This window comes from Artibeus jamaicensis, unplaced genomic scaffold, assembly GCF_021234435.1.
Source record: "Artibeus jamaicensis isolate MK-2021 breed Jamaican fruit bat unplaced genomic scaffold, CSHL_Jam_final scaffold_1689, whole genome shotgun sequence".
Taxonomy (NCBI): domain Eukaryota; kingdom Metazoa; phylum Chordata; class Mammalia; order Chiroptera; family Phyllostomidae; genus Artibeus; species Artibeus jamaicensis.
In genome coordinates, this window is record NW_026522029.1 from 11667526 (window position 1) to 11687306 (window position 19781).

Below are 19781 nucleotides of genomic sequence, written 5' to 3' on the forward strand. Positions count from 1 at the left end.
TTCCTGGGAGGCGGTGGCTTTGCCCGGAGGACATAACTCATTGTCTGCTGGTTGGCAGTTGGCTACATGGGTGCAGAGTTTAGGAGAGAGTTTGGGGTGGTGTCGATATTATTTTTTAAAGTCTGTTTAATTATTAACTCCTGCTGGGTTTTCCTTCTTTTTTTTTTTTTACAAGGGATGATCTTTTGAACCTAACAGATCGGCTCATACTTTCTCAGATCCCTGGAGTCCCAACAACAACCAAAAACCCCAGCAAAGCACCATAATGAAGAAAGCTAAGCGTCTGCCAGCTCTGCTCCGGGGACGCCTGCATTTTTTCCGAAGGCTGGCTTTCCTCACCTGCTAGTTTGCTATGCAAAGACAGCAAACTACAGTTGTATCAAAAACTGATTTCGCTCCATGGGGGTGCAGTGTCCATCTGCCATTTCCTCTCCACATTTCTCCATCGAGGTAAATCCAAAAAGGCGGACACCGCACATGACCTCTGCTAACACACAGCGGGTTTTCACCCAACATGATCTGACAGGTTGAAATGAAACGTGGAGGTTTTCTATGCTGTGCAGTTGAGAGAGCAAGCAAATTCTCTGCATTCTGCAAGGGGAACAGTTTGGGTCACAGCCCAGCAAGCTCAGCACGGGTGGAGCAGACCTACAAGGGTGTGGGCTGATCGGGGCCAAGTGCAAACAGAAACCGGAGCTCTAGGGAAAGCTCTGCTGGGCGTTCTATACCCATCAACGACACCTTTGCCAATTGTTCCAGGCGCATAAGAAAAGGTTCTTCGCGAACACTCTGCTAAAAGATTGTCCCCCAATGCTTGCCATGTTCTTTTGGGCGTCTCAACACTTGGCCTTTGAAATTCATTTTCTGAGTTTTGTTCCAAGGTTGACTTAAATTTAAACCCAGGCTCTCACGCCCGTCTGAGAAGATGAGAGCACTAACTCATTAACAAAGGACAAAAAAAAAAAAAATACCCCCCATCCCAAACATTCCACTTCTCTTCCCATTGGCATCCGAAGCTGGATTTTGCTGCATTCCCTACAAGAGTCCCACCACCCACTCTGGGGATCATCACTTCTATCTGTGGACCTAAGACAACTTCCAAAGAGTAATGGCTCATGTTCTCCTTTCAAATCTTTAATGGTACATTCCTCTACTAGCCAACCCTAATGGAAAACCATTCAGAGAAGGAGCTTCTGGGAAATGTGGCTCTCAGCTTAACCAAGCTCATACAGAACAGTTAGGTGCGTGCAGTTACCTGGTTTATAATAAATGGTTCATTGAAGTGCAATGCGAAAAGGATGATCCCTTCAGTAACCGTTCCTGGATCAGATATCTGTGTAGAAAAAATAAATCACGAGACTTAGCTCAGACCATAAACATAATCGATTTCAGATGGACTGAAGATATAAATATAAATGGTAAAACAATAAAATTTTAAATGGAAACATAGAGCAGTCTGCTCTATGTCTCCATTAACCTTGAGATAGGCAGAACTTTTTAAAACAGGATGCAAAAAGCATTCATTATAAAGGGCAAAAAAATTGATAAAACTGACTACCTTAAAATTAATGATCACTCTTCATCAAAATACGCCATTAACAGAGTAAAAAGGCAAGCCATACAATGGAAGGATATATATAATACGTATGTTAGGTGCCATATTCAAAATAATTTTAAAACTCCTACAAATAAATAACAAACAAAAAATAAATAAGCATGTAATCACATAGTCGAAAAGATAAATGAACAAAAATCTGTACAGGCACATCACAAAGGAGTATATTCCAATGGTTAGTGTGTTAACGAATTACCCCCAAAATGTAATGGCATAAAGCAACACACGTTGATTCTACCACATTTACATGCATTCATTATTCATCTGGGTCGGAAACCCGTGTACTCCGTGCGGTCTCCTGACTCTGAGTCTCTCCCGAGGCGGCAGTCACCTTAGACTGAAGCCACCTGTGGATGGGTCTGCCGCCAAGCTCACTCCAGGGGCTGCTGGCACCATCCACTTCCCACCTGAAGCCTTGGGTTCCTCCGTTTAGTCCCAGGCCTCCCCGTGCAGAAGGTCACAAGAGAGCTGCTGGCTTCACCGGAGTGAGCAAGCGAGACGGCAAGTGTCCCCACAAAAAGAAAGTCACAGTCCTCACCACCTGATCTCAGACGCAACATGCTATCCCTTGGCTACAGATTTCTCTATACACTTTTCCTGTAAGTTTGAAGCAAGCCACCAGGTCCAGCACACACACAGGGAGGGCGGTAGGTGACACAGGGCGTCACTCTCAGGACACCTGGAACTCTCAAACACCACTGACGGGGGCATCTCTCATTACAGTCATCTTGGTGAATGCTCTAGAGGCATAACCTCCGACCCAGCAATTCCACCTTTTTGTAAATGACCAAATAAATGTATTCATGTGTTCTTTCAAAAAAAAAAGTAAAAAAAAGAAAATATCCAGAGTAACATTGTCCATGACAGCCAGGCCAGTTTAAATGCCAATTATTAGTAAAATGCATAAATAGATTGCATCCTATTCATACAATTAATTCAGCACGACACTGAGAATGAGTAGATTACAACCATATCCGACAATATGGATGAATTTCAAAGATAACCTGAATGAAATAAGTTAGAAAACTAAGGAAGTAGACCACAACACTTCCATTTATGTTGAAGTTCAAGCCAAATTAAAGCACAGGGTTCAAAGTCGGAAGAGGTTACACCTGAGCAGCGACTGGAAGGGAACACAAAGAGGTTTTGTTCAAAACCTTTGGAAAACTTCCCACCCCATTCAGAGCCGGTTGGACTTCAAGACCTTCCACGATGTGACCCCTAACCTCCCCCCAACTCCCCTCTGCCCTCCTCTGTTCCCCTCACTCACTGCTCCGGGTCCCCTGGACTCTCCAACCACAGTGCTCCTTCAAGGCATTTTTTTCTTATTGCTCTTACCCCTGGACACTTCTTCCCCCAGATTTGGAGATGCCTGGTACCCCCACCCTTTTCAGGCTCGCCATCAGAGGGGACGTCCCTAATTACTCTAAATTCAGCTGTCATCAACCTACTTTTTATTTTCTGCCATAGTTATCAATGTCTGGTACTCAACACGTTCTTTTGTCTAACATCAGTCCTCCTTCACGAGAGTGTCCACTCCACAAGCAGACACTGTGTTTTTCTTTCATTACTGTTCCCAGCATCGAGAACAGCACCTTCCGTGAAGTAGCCCCTCCTGCATTATTTGTTGAATGAATAAAGAGACCAGGAAGCCCCATAAGGAGACAAAGGATCACAGAAGCTGAGCCAGAATGAGCACAGACAGGGACCAGGGAAAAGCACCCGCCAGGCACCCTGCCCCTGGGGGGGAGTAACGAGTAAGGAGTCGGGGGCCCTGTTCGATATCTTAAGACCAAGAGGCATGGAAAAGGTAACATCCACTTCTTGCAGGTGTTAACACCTTACGAGTCCATTCTGAGAAGGAGGGGATCAGGGACCGATGCCAATATCTCCCAGTGGCACCACTGCCCTCCACGAGATACAAGTCTGAGCCTTGCATCAGGGTTGTCCGGGACCAGAGAGACACCTCTCAAGCTTCCCAAGAGCTTCTGATGCCAGCAGAGTATAGTCCTTCTGATAGATGCTTAATGGGAGGGTTCACAGGCATCTTTAAAAGAGAGTAATTTGTGTAAACAGAGACCAATGAAATCAGCTACCCAATTAGACTTTCCGGGAGCTTGTAGTACATCAAACAAGTGGCTTAATTGATTTTTGTAGCCATTAGGGTAAGATTGCCATTTGTTCATAACTACAGTTAACATTACTGCTTTGGTGGATGAGTTTATCTACTGAATGTGACAGCTTTTAATCACTTGCGGTTAGATTGGTCACACACAAAAGTGATATGACAGAGGTCCCCAATGAGCACAGTTCATATCTTTTTTAATTTTTAAAAGTATTTTATGTATTTATTTTTAGAGAGAGGGGAAGGGAGGGAGAAAGTAAGGGAGAGAAACATCAATGTGTGGTTGCCTTTTGCACACCCCGCTACTGGGGATCTGGCCTACAACCCAGGCATGTGTCCTCACTGGGAATCGAACCAGTGACCTCTTGGTTCACAGGCCAGCACTCAATCCACTGAGTCACACCGCAGCCAGGGTATATTTCTTGTAATTCCATAGACCTGGTTTTCTTTGGTCACTTGACTCAGAGTTACCTAATTCACATAAGCAGCTCACGGGCTGGCACTAGCGGTCTCTCTTTATATTTTCTATTACCTATATTCTGTGCAAATGTTTTATCTTCCTCATCATCTCCGTGGCTTAATGGCCATTTTCAACATTAAGTCAAAATGCCTTTCATCCTAAGCTTGCAACCCCTGAAAGAATGCGGAATCCAATGTCACGTGTCAATATGTAAATGCATCCATCCTGTAATAACAAGATTCCATTCAGTTTTGTTATTAGCATGTTATGATAGCACCTGTCTTCTGATTGCACTTTTAATGGTCGTTGGACATGTATCTCATCATCTTGGAGAACCCAGGAGATGGTGGGAATAGACTGCAGTGAACGGAATGCGTCAACGTGTTAGCTGAACGTGACCATCCCAGAGAACCGGAAGGACACAGCACTTCAGACCTGACCTTTAGACCTCGTTTCAGAAACCCGTAATGCAGGGGTGTCCGACTCATCGTCACCGGGGGTAATGCATATTTAGATACAGCACAGAAAATGATTCATTTATCTATAATCCAGCGACCATACGTATTTTAAGAAGGGCCTACATGCAAGCGTGTTTAATATAACCTTAGATTTGCAAATCAAGGAAGATTAACATGAAATAAAAGATTAATTTCTTTAATTTCTTGATTTTAGAGAAAGAAACAGAAACTTCAGTTTGTTGTTCCACTTACTGATGCATTCACTGGTTGCTTCTTGTATGTGCCCTGACCAGGGATCAAACCCGCAACTTTGGCATATTGGGACGACATTCTAACCAACTAAGCTACCCAGCCAGGGCAAAAGATTCACTCTCTTGCTAACATACTAAATTCAAATAAACCCATACATCATGAAATCATTATATTAAAAATAGGGCAAGTAACCATCACTGGGAAAAAGTAAGACTAAAGGAGCTTATATACAAACTGCATGATTATAAGAAATACAGATCTTATTTATCTTTCCTTTTCCAAATTATTGAATTTCTAAGGCTGCTATTGGAAAATAGCAAGCATATACAACTCAGTTTGAACTCCCCTTACTGAGTCAATTCCAATTTTAGGATAGCAATTGCCCATGATAAGAAAACTCTCTTTTTTATACACATGATACACTATAATATTCTTTTCTCAAAAAGTCTATGTCTTTTCTCAAAACAAACACTCAAACTTATTTCTGGTATTTCCAACTTCTTTGTACATTTTCTATAGTGATTCTTTATTTCCTTTATTAAGAAAATAATGTGTATTTCATCTTAGCATTTATTTCCCATGACTCCATGTGCCTGGTACCTACCAGACTACGCAGAAACTTCCCGATGATCCTTTCATTTAGCCCCCAAAAAACCGCTTTCCCTGAAGCGTACCTTGTTTTCAAACCCCCATTCCCATCCCTTTGCCCCGTCTCCCTGTTGAAGGTCCATGTTCGCCCTAATGATTTCAGCTGAGAAAAGGCAGGCAAACCATCTATTTCGGCTCATCTGCACTAAAACAAGAAAGAAGGCACCACAGGACCCCGGTCCTTCCCTGTCCACTCTCTGCTGAAACACCAGGGGGGTCAAGTCCAGCACTCTGCGATTTGGTAAGTTTGCCAATGAAATGACAGTGACAAGAGCCACGGTACTAGGAATTTGAGTGGACACCGTCCTCTAGCACAATAAGATACCATGACCGGGTGTGTCCTGCCGCTTCGGTCATGGGTTGAGGGCAGCTTCCGGAACCAGGTGCTCTCTCAGAGGCCACGTGTGGCCTCCCAACCAGAGGAAGCCTCAGGGTGGACTGTCACATATTAACAATGATCAGCCTTTTGTGGGTAGAGTTTCAGGCTGTGGGGACGACAGGAAGGGAGCAAACAGCATTGGTGACATAAAGGACGAGTGACAAGGACTACAAATGACTCCCCATTATCTCCCCGTACCTACGTCTTCCCAGGATGGGTGAGTTCTAGTTAACCAGACACATCGCCCATGTTATTCCAATGGACCATCATCACCCTTATCCAAAACCGTTTACTGAGCCCTCTGTGCTGATCTCTGGGTGGAAGAACAGAAAAGAATAGAGAAATAGTATATAGGCCTTCTAGAGACTTACTCATAAGACAAGGGGAAAAAATAATTACAAACAAATATATAAGTAAACAGCATAAGACAGTACCTGTTACACGGCCCGGGTATGATTAATTCATACATTAGCAGGCATTTTAGCAGCAATACGCCTTAGAGATTCTTCAGTCTGGCCTCATGACAGAGTCCCAGAGAGGTTGAGGGGTCACCCAAGGTCGCATGACCTCCAGCTGGCACCAACGCTCCAGGTATTGACAACAGATGCGAGAAATCATGTAATCCATACAAAACCAAGACAAGAAAAGGGGTCACTAGTTCTCTTTCAGTACTTTCGCCAACACAACCAATGGCCGCAGGTGGGGCTGTGTTGACGCCGTGAAAACAATCTTCCACGGGGTGAAAAATTACCCCTAGTTCTGCTGATGGCCAGTTTCCCAATGCCAAGCAGCAGGAAGCTGCGGCTTGTTTCAGATGCACCAGGACGCATGTCACGGTCAGCGCATCCGGCCACCACATCACAAGGTTCTGGAATGGTCTGCCTCGGCCAGTCCCCCTTCGTTCTGTGGGGAGAGGCAGGGAAACCCTCACAGGGGAGAGTGGAGTGAAGAAAAGCTGAGAAGAACCGGGTGACGACTCAGCTTTGAAATGAGTGGCCTCGTTTGTGAGAAATGCCGCAGTCTTATTCAAAGTGGAAGGCAGACGAGGAAGCAGCCCAGGCTCAGGTAAATGAGGGCAGTGAGGCCATGCTGTGGGAATGCCACCAAAATACAAAGTCATTGTCCCTAGTACCCACAGGGAAACCAGAAAAAAGACCAGATGAAAACAATGTTCCAGGTCAGTAAATGTTTGTTGCATCCACAGCCACAAATGTTTTGATGCGGCTAAAATTCCCAAATCTGTACGTCACCTCCGAGTCACCTATGGTATTTATTATTTTCAAAAGAACCCCCCCAAAAAATACATATCTTCTTTATTTACTAAGAAATGGAGCACGGGCCTGCAAACCAGACAATCGCGGTTCGATTCCCAGACAGGGCACATACTGGGGTTGCAGGCAGGTTCCCTGCAGGCCAGTTCCCAGCAGGGGACGCACGAAAGGCAACCACACATTGATGTTTCTCCCCCTCTCTCCTTCCCTTCCCCTCTAAAGATAAATAAATAAAATCTTTATTAAAAAAAAAAAAAGAAATGTTCAGCCCTGGCTGGTGCTGGTGTGGCTCAGTGGATTGAGCCCCAACCTGTGAACCAAAGGGTCGCCAGTTCGACTCCCAGTCTGGGCACATGCCTGGGTTGTGGGTCAAGTCCCAGTAGGGGGCACATGAGAGGCAGCCACACGCTGATATTTCTCTCCCTCTCTTTCTCCCTCCCTTCCCCTCTATCTAAAATAATTAAATAAATTTAAAAAAAGAAATGTTAAACTTCGTGGTAGTGACAAGAAGATGTTAGAGAAGTGGAGAGAGCATTCGATCACAGAGCACCCAGGAAAATGTGGCTGGGTGATAAAAACACCCAGCATGCCTTCTTAAAGGGTAAGTCTTTTAAAGCAAATATGGTAGATGCATTTAAAAATACAACATTAGTCCAGTAGTGTGAATCGCCGGGGACTGGCAAACCCCAAATGGGTTGGAAACTCATGTGCGCCAGAGAAAAGTCTTCCCATTAACAGATATCCAGTGGCTAGGCGGAGAAATCCTAGGTACTAATAAAGAATCAAGTACCTAATTGAAAAGAAAAATGAGTATTCTTCAAATGAGCCAAGTGTTTGGTTTATAGCTGGTCGTCAATACATATTTGTCAGGAAATGAGAAACAAATGAGAAAATTTGCTTTCTAGGCACGGAATCTAAACTGAGATAATGACAAGAAGACTGGAATGGGTCTGGGAATAAGAAAAGACGTAGCATTAACACATAAAGCTGTGTACTAGAGTCGCAAACGCTTAGAGGAGAAATTTGCCTGGGCAAGGGTGGGAAATTGGAGTATTCGTACACATTTAGAATTACATAAGCATTAAGATGGACAACATTAAGCTTTCCCTTCATCGGACACAAGGGGGAAATTACCCTGTGATTTTCACTTGAGAATTTCCTTGTTTCTAATTATACAAAAGTAATATATATACTGCAGCCCCACAAAGCTTTAGCTGCCTCTCAGTTAAATTACACAGGGAATTGCATACAGAACCAGCTAGGAATGAAAACCAGTGTGTAAGCAACTTGGATGGAGTTAAGATTTGTTTCCAAAGTAGACTTTTAAAAATAAATAGGGAAAAAATGATTCTTGTCTTGTACTCTTTTGTCCTCTTGAAACTTATGCCCAGTTCACTGGTTGCATGGGACCCTCACTGTTTGAGTGAAATATTGTAGCCATGAGTCAGCTGGGCACAGTTTCTGGAATGAAACTTCCTGTAACTGGGAAAATATGCCCTCCTTTTTTTTTAGGAACCACATAAACAATGGTACCCTCCATTCCCCAGCCAAGATCAAGGCCTTTGGCCTAGTACTGCCTATCAACATCCCCACCTCTCGGGCCTGGGAGAGACACGTGGCCTGAACTGGGTCTAGAAGGATCAAGAACTTTTCAGAATTAGCCAGACGCAAAGGGCACTCGATCAACATTGGTCACATACATGTCAACTGAAGGAGCCCGCTGGTGGGCAGGAGCCAGACCTTCGGGCAATGCCGGTGGGAGAAAGGAACTCCGGGCTGCCCCAGCCTTCCTTAGGTTCTAGAAGAAGGTCCTCATCACTAGACATAATGATACAGAGACGAAAGGGAAGCAGAGATGAGCGTAAGTAGGAGATGAACAGACGGAGAGGACTCTCTCTGAAACCCTCCCGGGATTTCTGGTTTTGTGACCCATCAATTCCCTTCTTGCTGAAGTTGACTGGTGTAGCCCTTGCCCACGGACACGCATGAGAAATACAATCATCTCTGGCCTTAGCAGACCCCCTGAGTACCTAGCAGAAATGGGGTAATCCAACCACAAATCGTTATTGATTTATATAAGATGTATTTTATTCCAGATGTAAATAAAATTCAGAATGGCTGTTGGGAGGAGGGGAAATTTTTGCTTACGATGCACTTTTAATTCACTCCCACACAAAGCCTAATAATACTACTGCAGGACAAAAAAAAACATAATATTAAGGTCCTACAGACTGCAGCTTCTGCATAATATTGAAGACGACAAAGGCTCCATGGTTCCTAGTTCATTTTCGTGATGTAAGACTTCCATATAGTATTAGAAACATTCACAATGTATTAGTAACCCTCTTTTGCATTTCCCTTCTTCTTATTGCTCTGGGAGACTCTTTTAAATTTACTACCAGTTGATGAGTTTCATCTCATGGACATCAGGTCCACAAAACTCAGATTCCCACAAGACCACATCGGCGAGATGACTCCACTGTGAGCTGAGAACATCTTCAGCCGTAATTCCGAGGAAGTGAATCCCCATTACCAGCCTCCGGGGATCAAAGCAAAATTATACGCTATTCTCCAAAGTGTCGGAAAATGGCAACAAGACACCTAGACTGTAAGTCAATACTTATTGGATAAAAACCTGTGGTGTACTGATCCCGACATTTGTTCGATGTGCTGGAGACCAAACCAACAAGGAAGGCAGAAAGGACCCTGATAGTAAAACTCCGATAATATAATTGGAGGCAGAGATAATAAAGTTAACAAAGGAACTCGATCATTTCAGATAGTGATAACGAGATTTGCATAAAACGTAAAAGGCACTGCAGTGGAAAGTGGCCAGGTCAGGAGAATCCACTCTGGGAGATGGTGTTTTTAGTGAACTCTAAATGAAAGTTACCGGACAGATGGCAACCTGGGAGGCCAGCGTTCCGAGCAGAGGGCAGTGCTGAGACAGTGTGTTTGAAATTCAAGAAAAGCAGATGGCTGCCTGGCGCGGCTGGAGTGTGGGGAGGGACAGGGGAGCAGTGGGTGACGGGGTCAGAGAGGCCACGCACGTTGGTAGGCCTGGGAAGCCACTGTGGAGTTTTAGACAGGGGATGTCCCCGACCTGATTTTTCTTCCCGGAAGGGCTGGCCCAATAGGGCTCAAGATTAGAATCGGGGACACCGGCAGGAAGCTATTATGACGACAGTCCCTCGGATGCCCGATGGCAGCCTCCAGGCTCAGAAGTCGAAACAAAGAGAAACGGCACAGGATCCCTTGGGAAGGGGAGACCGTAGGGTTCGTAAGAGGCAGGTGAAGGAAAGAGACGCGTGAAGGAATCTCATAACTGTACTTGACAATGGACTTTACAAGGGAGAAACAGGGTAACTTGGTGTATTTGCCAAACATCCAAGTTAAACTGGACGGTCAAACTTGCTCTTGTTTTCAGGACAGGTAATGCCATAAAGTAAAAATGCCCAAGGGAACCACGGTGATTAAAAAGGTTCAACTGTCATTTATTTCCTTTGCAAGGAAAATAATCTCCTTTAAAAGAGGTGCATTATTAGGGAGCGGACGACAATGGCAGTCGGAAGTTTTGGCTCTTTAAGTTGACGGTCATACACAACCTTCTAAGAAAGCCCCCTACAACCACCTTTAGCTCTTCACCGAATCACTTAGTATTGTTACCGAACAAGAGGAGGTCCGAGGGAGGGGCAATACAATATTCGGCCCACCTAGGGATGCCCAAAACTGCTATACAACAGGGGCCCCTCCCAAAAACCAAAATACTGATATCTATTGGGCCCTTCTGTCCGCCGCCAATTGGAAAGACATCTCTTAATGCCAGAGATTTGTGAAAAGGAAACAAAATGTTTATTTAATGCTATTCAGGCCTAACGCCACTACTAAAATATCAAAGTCCTTTAGGGTATACACCTACACCCACACAGCGCTCCCTTCTCCCACTGTCCCAACTCCGGGTACCGTAAATCAGGAAAAGAGCACACGTCTGTGTTGCAGGCCGCTGGCACCGTCAGCTGTGTCACTGTGCAGGATCTCGAGTTAATCCAAAGTACTATGGTACCCTCTCATGGTCCACTGGCAAGAGTCCTTTGTACCCAGTTCCAGTCAAAGTCTCTGTTGCTTTCCAGGCCCCGCAGCCAAAGGGGGCACCCCAAAGCCGCGTGGGCCTCTTCTACCAAAGCTGCAGGAGTCCGCACTCCACCAAAAGCATGTGGCTGTCTTCTTCATCTGGCTGCAGGGATCTCCATTCTGGCAAAGCTGCGTGGTTCTTCCCTTTCACCTGGGAAAGAGGGGGTCCACACCCTGCCAAAACCGCGTGGCTCCCTCTTTCACCTCACCAACAGGGGGTCCTCACTCTGCTGAAACTGCGTGGCTCTCTCTCATCTGGCCAAGCAGGGACCCTTCATGTCCTGGAGCCAGTCTTTTCCAAGCTCCCACACAGCGGCCCTTCCACTCAGGGGCTCAGCCCTTAGTTACATCCTGAGTCCAAGCCCTCCTCACTCAGGAGAGCAGCTCATAGATCCCATCTTGAGTCCCAGCTACTACCTTCTCCCTGGCTCCAAACTTGGCCACTGCTATTTAACATATCTATGAAACCAGTTAAAGGTTATAGATATGTTAAATAACCATTCCTCTAGAGGTTAGCTCCAAAACTGTTGCTATGCAAAATAGCTCTCAATGGCCTGGCTCTATTCATCCCTTCCCCGGGGGGGGGGGGTCGGTGAGGACATCTTATATGTCTCTCCAATATTTCTATACACTTTGAATTCTGGACACCTTTCCAAATCTTTTTTTGGGGGCCCCCCTGGCTGCACCCTGTATCAGTATTATCTTTAATTATCTTCTCATTTTTGTGTATGGGCTTTATATCTTATTCAATTTAAGTGTATGCTTATATCCCCTCCAACATTGAACAGGTTTGTTTTGTTTTTTTTTTTTCACAGTAATGGCTCAATAACCATTTCTCAGTTTACAAATAACTTCCTCTTGGAGAAACATCTCCCTCATCTTCCTTTTGTCACATGTCGTCCCTCCTTCCAGTACAATCAAGCCACAGCCCCTGCAGAGCCTTCCCCGCTGCCTTCAGCCCACCCAGAGCGCTCCATCCTCCCCCCTCACTGGCTGACTCCTCCCCAGTCACTGGCTGACTCCTCCCTCTTCTCTTTGCACTGGGGATTCTGGGCCCCATTGGCCAGGAAATCAGTCCCTTCTGTCATTGGATTATTGACAGAACTGTCTGTGCCCTATTCTAAAAAGTGAACTGATAAAGAGTATCTTAATGCATTACCCAACCCAGGGAGCAACCCCTGAAATCCTTTCCTAGACCCTGAATATTTCATTCTGCTGAACAAATTCTGCAACCCTTTCATCGCTCCTTCGTGTTTTACTAGACAGCAAGTGTGACCAGGATGACATTTCCAATGCTATCTTTCAAATGTGGAGTTTCAACCATCTGCCTCTCAAATAGCCCACATCTCACCAAGGAATGGCAGGTGGCATCCACCTTCCCTCGGCTCCTACGTCATCTCCCCACCCAAGTGCCTTCCCTGCAGGTCACAGACGGATCTGGAGGAGGGGTTTAGTCCTCCATGTAACAGGAAGCCTGTGATTTTGACACGGGTAGGAGACAGGACCTGGTGCTCCCCAGAGCCTGGCTGGGGGACACTCTTCTCCTTCCTTCTTACAATGCATTTCTATCACCAGTTAGACCTTTTAAAATTCTGTGATGTTTTTCCACGACATCTCCTCATTCTTTCCTACTCAGTGATAAGCTCCTAGTGCTAACATCCACCAGGTTTGGAAAATATTTGTTTGATAAATTATCGCATACGCTTAATTAACAAGCAAATCAATGGGTGAATAAATAAACAGCTGCTTTGTTGGTTAAGATTTGATTTTGAGGGCCATCTCCTGCGGGCCCATTTTTTCCAACTTCCCATTTGGTGGGATTTGCATTAGAAAAGCCTCCTTTGCACAAAAACTTCGGGACAACTGTGAAAGTCATTTTATAAGTAAATCACATCAAATATTAATAAGATAAGCAAACGGAGATAAGCCTGTAGTTAATCCCAGACAATCAGAGCAATTTTTTCCCTGAAGGGTGAATAGGCACAGGAATTTAAAGCTCCCTTAGAGGCACCTGCGGAGCGGAGCAAAGCCACCCAGGAAGAGCAGAGTGACTGGGGCCTGTCGGTAAGATTAAACGGGCGGAAAATCCCTGATTCCAGGAACAAGGATCTCAGAAGACTATTTTCCCCACAGTAGTAAATATCCTGATGTCCACATTTAATCAAAGGGAGAAAAATTTCAAGTTATATTTTAGCAATCATGCGATCACTCTGTACCCTTCTAAAATGACTGAAGCAGTCCAGAATCTCTGCTCCAGTGTCTAGAAAGCCTTCACGGGTCCTCACCGAAGAAGAAAGAGAAAGAACATTTTGGCCTTGCAGCCACCGGAAGCCTGGCGGGGGGGGGGGGGGGGGGAGGCCCTGCGAGGTCTCCACTCAAAGGACCGTTTCCGGTGAATTTCAAAATGTACTTTATTGGACTGAGAAACTATTGGGTTGGCCAAAAAGCTCCTCTAGTATTTTTTTCTGTATGAGGGCTCTAGTAGTGCTTAATTGTTTTAAACTTCATCAAAACAATTCTGTTAGATGCTATTGTAACAGATGTCATATCAGGATGCACTTAAGAAAAACTTAGCAAAATGGGTGAATTTTTGTGCAGCCTTTTTAATGTTGAAGAAAGAAGAAGATACACAATAATTCTTGGCATATTACGCTTTATTGTTTCCAGAAAGGTAAAAACTGAAGTTTTATTTTTTAAACTTGATAGCGTGTGATTATTTGTTGCAACTGAAATGCAAAAGAAAAAAAAAGATTTGTGCAGGGCACGGAGAAGGTGTTGGAACTGGTCCAACGTGTCCCAAGTGGTTTGCGAAATTTCTTGGTACTACTGACATTTTGGCCAAATAATTCTGTGCTGTGGGGCCGTCATATGCATTGGAAGATGTTTAGCTGCACCCCTGGCCTCCACCCACAAGAAGCCAATAACGGGAGACAGCAACATACTCAAAATACCTAAATCAATAAAGTTATTGGTGAAAATGAAAAATGTGTCTTTTGTTTTAAGGAAAAAACTAGACAGACTTTTTGGCCAACCCAACACTGAAAAGAGAGTTACTAGGTCATTTAACCAGAGCCACCACCGGTCCTAGAGGTCACTCTAGAGCTGGATTCTAAGACTGCAGTTCATTGGGCAGCAGACCTTGGCCTGGCCATTCACTTCTCTGGGCCTCATTTTACTGATACCAATCCCCCTGGACTGTGTGAAGGGCACACCAGAGACAACCATGAGACCTCCAGCCCAGACCGCGTGTTGGGAGAGACCTTCTGGCACCCAAACCTCTCTCCTGCATGCCTAGATAAGTGTCCACGCTATACTAATTTTTTTAAAAAATTCATGTAAAGTTATAAACCTAAATTCCAGGAAACATAAGGCATTGATGAATTAATAGTATGGCGTGACTCCTGGAATCACATTTTCCCTGAATATAACCAGTGTTGCTCCTCCCCTGGCCCAGAGCTTCAGCAAAGAATAAACCAAGTCTTGTGGGTGAACAAGATTGTGCACCAGGCCGGAAATATTGGAATCAGTTGGAGAAAGGATGTCAAAAGTCAAGCTGGGAAACTGGGTCTAACACTATCCCTCCACAATGACAGCACCTCGGATGTTAAATTGTGAAATGCTGACTGAGCATTGATGATCTCAGCAAGGCCAGTGCGCCTCCTGGCCACTAGGGGCAGCCAGCAACGCCCACTCTATAAAACAGAAGGGATTGTTTCAAAGTCAACTCCACGCTGATCCAAGGGCAGGAATTATTTTGATTTTAGAGCCACAGAACTTTTGCCATCAAATTATCCCTCCAGAATACTGATGGGCAAATGGCAGTTCTATTCTCTGGAGAGAGAAATAAAATAGAACACAAATTCAAGAATTGAGACTCAGATATCCCGAGCATGACTGCCCTTAAAAACCCATTGGTGAATCGGTGCGTTAGCATAGAAGAAGTGCCCTGGTGTGATGTCTTCAGGAAACGCACAGACTTATTTATTTTTTAACTGGAGAGCCTGTGATTATCTATCCCCACAGTATCAGACTCGTCTTTGTTTTTGTCCCGAGTGATGAGGCTGGAGCACCTACAACCCCCATGGGAGACACAGGGCCCTGCAGGCTACTTGCTTTCCTTATTCTCTCAGTGTGTGTGTGGGTGCATAGACAGATACACACACAGACATATGTGTGCATACATATACTGACAAATATATATATACATATATATATGTATGCATATACAGATATATATAGAGAGAGAGAAAGACACAGCACCAGCTAGAACATTATCTTTAAACTGCTGGCTTCTTTCCATGCCCAGCTGCCTGTTGCCAGCTACACTGGGGGACTGCTGTGAATATTGCGGTTAGCACTTCATTGCTTTTTTAAAAAATAGTTTTCACCACACATATGGACACTTGACAATATATATTTTAGATTTCTTATTCTGGAGTTTTATTAAAATGCTATCATCCTATATGTTGCTTTTTGTGATTTTTTTTCTTTGAACAATAGGTTTCTACAATGCATCCTTTTTTTCATGTAGGTGTCACTCACTCTCACTGCTGAATACTGTCCCAGGGTGGTGTACATCACGCTGCATGTAATTGCTATTTTCCTATTAGACATCTGAGCTGTTTTCATTTTTTCGCTTATGATCAATTAATGACACTGCTATAAACATTCTTGTTTACTCCCCTTGAGACACACAGGCAAGAGTTCCCTAGGGCACATACCTCGGAGGAAACTTCTGGATCATAGGTTGTGTGCGTCCTCAACTTTATTTTTCTCGCCTTAATGCTTTGGCTAGAAATTCCAACAGAGTTTTTCATTTTAACCATATGCTTTCCTAACAGATTCTTAAATATGGTGAAAAGAAAAGCTCATTCTCCTCCAGGCATTTTCAGATTTATCAACCATAGGACATTTCCAAAGAAGAATCCAAAATTTTTGTCTAAAGAGAAAAGAGAAATATCATGTATGGCCCCACCCTCCAGAAACTTTCATTCTACTAAGCTTAGATATGCACATGAAACAAAGTATGATTCAACCCAATATGCGTTCACTCCATTCAGCTGAATAACCCTTTGCTCGAGCTTACTCTGTTTTATTGCACAAACTGGCCAAAGACGCCACAATCGGGATCTGTATGGAAGGAGGAGAAAGACAAGGGGGGCCCTGGGTCTGTTTGAAGGACCTCAAGGACTCATGGCGAAAAGCCGGTGGGTACATCACCAGTTAACATTTCAATGGGGTCTGTGCAGTCAGGTGTGGTGGGGCGGGATGGCGGGGGGTGGGGGGGCTCAGGAGGAAGACGCGACTGATATGTCCCAGGAGACAAACAGGTGCCTGCCAGGGAAGGGAAGGTTTGAGCTAAATCTTAAAGGGTACCTACCTCTTTAATATTTCTACACATGGACACCTTCTCAAGTGAAAGCATACATTTTAATCCTTAAATAAAACCACTGGTTGATTGTGTTTGGCATTTCCTACCACATCATCAACATGCAAACCTGAGAGAGGAGCTCGTTCATGGGCACCACTGAGATTTGGATACTGCCCATTGGTCTGACTCGGAGGATAGCATTTGGAAAATCCGTGTAGGGAAAGGCCAGCTGGCAAGGTAATGAGCACATGTATTTTCACATCCACACCCCTCTGCGGGCTAATACAACAGCTGCATCAATGACTAGATCAATGCCAAGAACAAAGACATTTCTCAAGTTCTATCGCTTGCAATGCTTATTCTCACGCATTCCAAGAATCTTAAAATTCAGAAGTGTATGGTGGGTTCTCATCATTATATACCTGAAATAAGGTGAAGATCCAGTATTTCGACATTCACACTGGCAGTAGTCCACTTCTAATGCCTTCTTCCTTTCGGCAGATCCTTGCTGAGCATTTTCTCGTGGCCGAGTACTATTCTGGGCGTGGACCAAATGGCAGTTCACAGGGCAAGCAAGAGTCTCAAGAAAGCTGTACTTTAGTAGAGGAAGACTGACAATACCTATGTAAGAAATGACTAAATAAGCTAACCTAGAGAGGAATTAAAAGTGAGATACGTGCTATAAAGAAAATAAACAAAACAAGGGGAGGGGGTGGAAAAGTAATTCGGGGCTGCAGGAGGAAGTGGTTTTAGCTAGAGTGGCCCCAAAAGACCCCTCTGAAGATAGGACATTTTTTTGACTCTAAGACCCAAATGACAAAAGAAAGTACCAACCATGAAAGATCCGGCAAGAAGAATTGCAGACAGTAGGAATGGCATGGGCAAAGCCTGTGAGAGAGCAGCGACCTTGCAGTGCTTTGGGGACAGGAGCGGCTGGAGAACGGAGAGAAAGAATGAGGGCAGGGAAGACAGCTGCAGACGGATCACACGGGGCCTTCAAGGCTTTGGTAAGACATTTGTGTTTTCTTTCACTGACACGGAAAGCCATTGAGGGGTAAGAGCATCATTATGTGCTTAGATTTAAACTTTGAGAATATTCATCCAGTTACCGTGAAGAGAATTGACCAAGGAGAAAATAATGAAAGCAGGAAAATCAATTAAGAGACGAATCTAATTGGGCAAATGAGACGCGATGATGGGTCAGACTAGAGTCTGGAAGTTAGCGAGATGTAATTAAATCCGTGATGCACTTTGGAAACAGAGCTAGCCACACACTTGATGAGACTCAAGGAGAAACTATAAGAGAATTGGAAGCTAGAAAAATAAAGACTTAACTTCGGCTAAGTTAGCTCCGCAGTTGTAAACAAGCTTCTAGGAACATGATTCTAGAACTCGGAGGAAAGATGCAGAAAGGGGTGGGTATTTACGTGTGTGAGTTAGCGTCACACAGATAGTATTCAAACCCATGGAGCTGAACGGCATCATAAAGGGGGAGAACAGAGAAAGGACGGGGAGATGTGTAGACCCTGGGGTCTCTGGCATTTAAAGACCCAGCAGAGGTGGAAGAGAAGCAAGGGGGACTGAGAAAGGAGAAAGGACATCCGCGAGGTAGCAGAACACCAAGTAAATGTCCCATCGTGAAGGCCTGGAGGACAATTTCAAAAAAGAAGTGTTTTGTCAGTGGCTCCTATGAGGTCACGAAGGACGAGGACGGATCATTGACTCTAGGACATGGTGAATTACAGGGTGCTGGTGACCTAGACAACAAAGCAGTCTGGTGGCTGTGAAAGGCTCATGAGTGGCCTGATGAGCTAGCTATTATTATAACAAACCTCCCCAAATCCCGGTGGCTTAAAATAACAACTATTATTTCTCACGAGTTTATGGGTCAATGGGGTGGCTCTGCTCATCCAGACCAGTGTCACCTGATAGTGTGATGAGCTCCTGTGGGGACCACTAACTGGAAGGGTGGGGGGAGTCCCAGGAGCCAGACACTCTGGCACAGCCTCAGCTGGGACAATGACTCATCTCTGTTCTTCAGGGCCTCTCAGCCCCCCACAGGACAGTCCCACCTTCTCTTCAGCATGGTGGCAGGGTTCCAAGAAAAAGGGAAGGAGGGGACAAGGCTTCCTGAAACCTTGGCTGGAAATGGGCAAACCATTGCTTTTCTCACAACCATGAGGGCAAAAGCAAGTCCAAGTCCATCTTAGAGCCAGAGCTGTTGGAGAGAACCAAGTCCGAGACCGAAGGGCGTGGATACAAGGCATCTGTTCACTGGAGCCCACAAAGCAGTTAAGTTACCAACCGCGAGCAAGAGAGCTGACACAAGACTGTGAGGCGGGCACATGGAGGCAGACGGGTGGGCGCCCAACGAGAGATGGCGTGGAGTCAAGGACTCTATCTTGTTTGCCTCCAGATTTTTGTTTTTTAAGATGGGACATGAAAGAGCGTGCTCATAGGCTGATTGAAGTGACTCAGGATGGACACAGAGAAAGTTCAGAAGAGAAAAAAGGGGAACAGAGTCTGTGAGCAGTTAGCCTAGAACCAGAGGGGTTGGTCTCACGCAGGAACAGGCAACAGAAGAACGAACATGCACAGACCTGGCCTCCCTCGTGTTAAACTGGATGTTCATTTCTGAATCATTGAGGACTGAGTAAATTGTAGCTCAGGGAAATTCTATTTTTTTAAAAAAAAGGACTTACTTACAAACCAAAACTATGCAGAGAACTGTCCACAGAAGAGGAACTATGACATAAAGCCATTGAGTGACCAAGACAAAATAAGCTCAGAAAGGAGTCCCCAGAGATCAAAGACTTGATTCCAGAATCAAAATATTCCACAAAGACTCGAAAACCTAGGGATGTGAACTGTCCTTAGAGAAGTCGCTCTCCAAGGGAAAAGATTGGTTTGGGTCCATTATACAAACTTGCATTGTTACGACACTCCTAAAGTCTTACATTTTGAATGTGTAATACTGCAACTTTATTTCACCAACCACTTGAGGCACTGAAACAGCCACTCAGTTCAAGACTGCTTACATTTACAAACCACCGCATACGTGCAAAACTCAT

General features: G+C 44.7%; 1 long non-coding RNA gene across 1 annotated transcript in view; it reads right to left on the reverse strand.

Annotated features, from left to right (window-relative positions):
• Window positions 1-1255: 1255 nt before the first annotated feature.
• LOC128625970 (uncharacterized) overlaps window positions 1256-19781 on the reverse strand; it is a 35123-nt gene continuing 16597 nt past the window's right edge. Inside the window, exon 2 of the long non-coding RNA XR_008389827.1 lies at window positions 1256-1333. This is a non-coding gene — a long non-coding RNA (uncharacterized LOC128625970). The remainder of the gene's footprint in view (window positions 1334-19781) is intronic.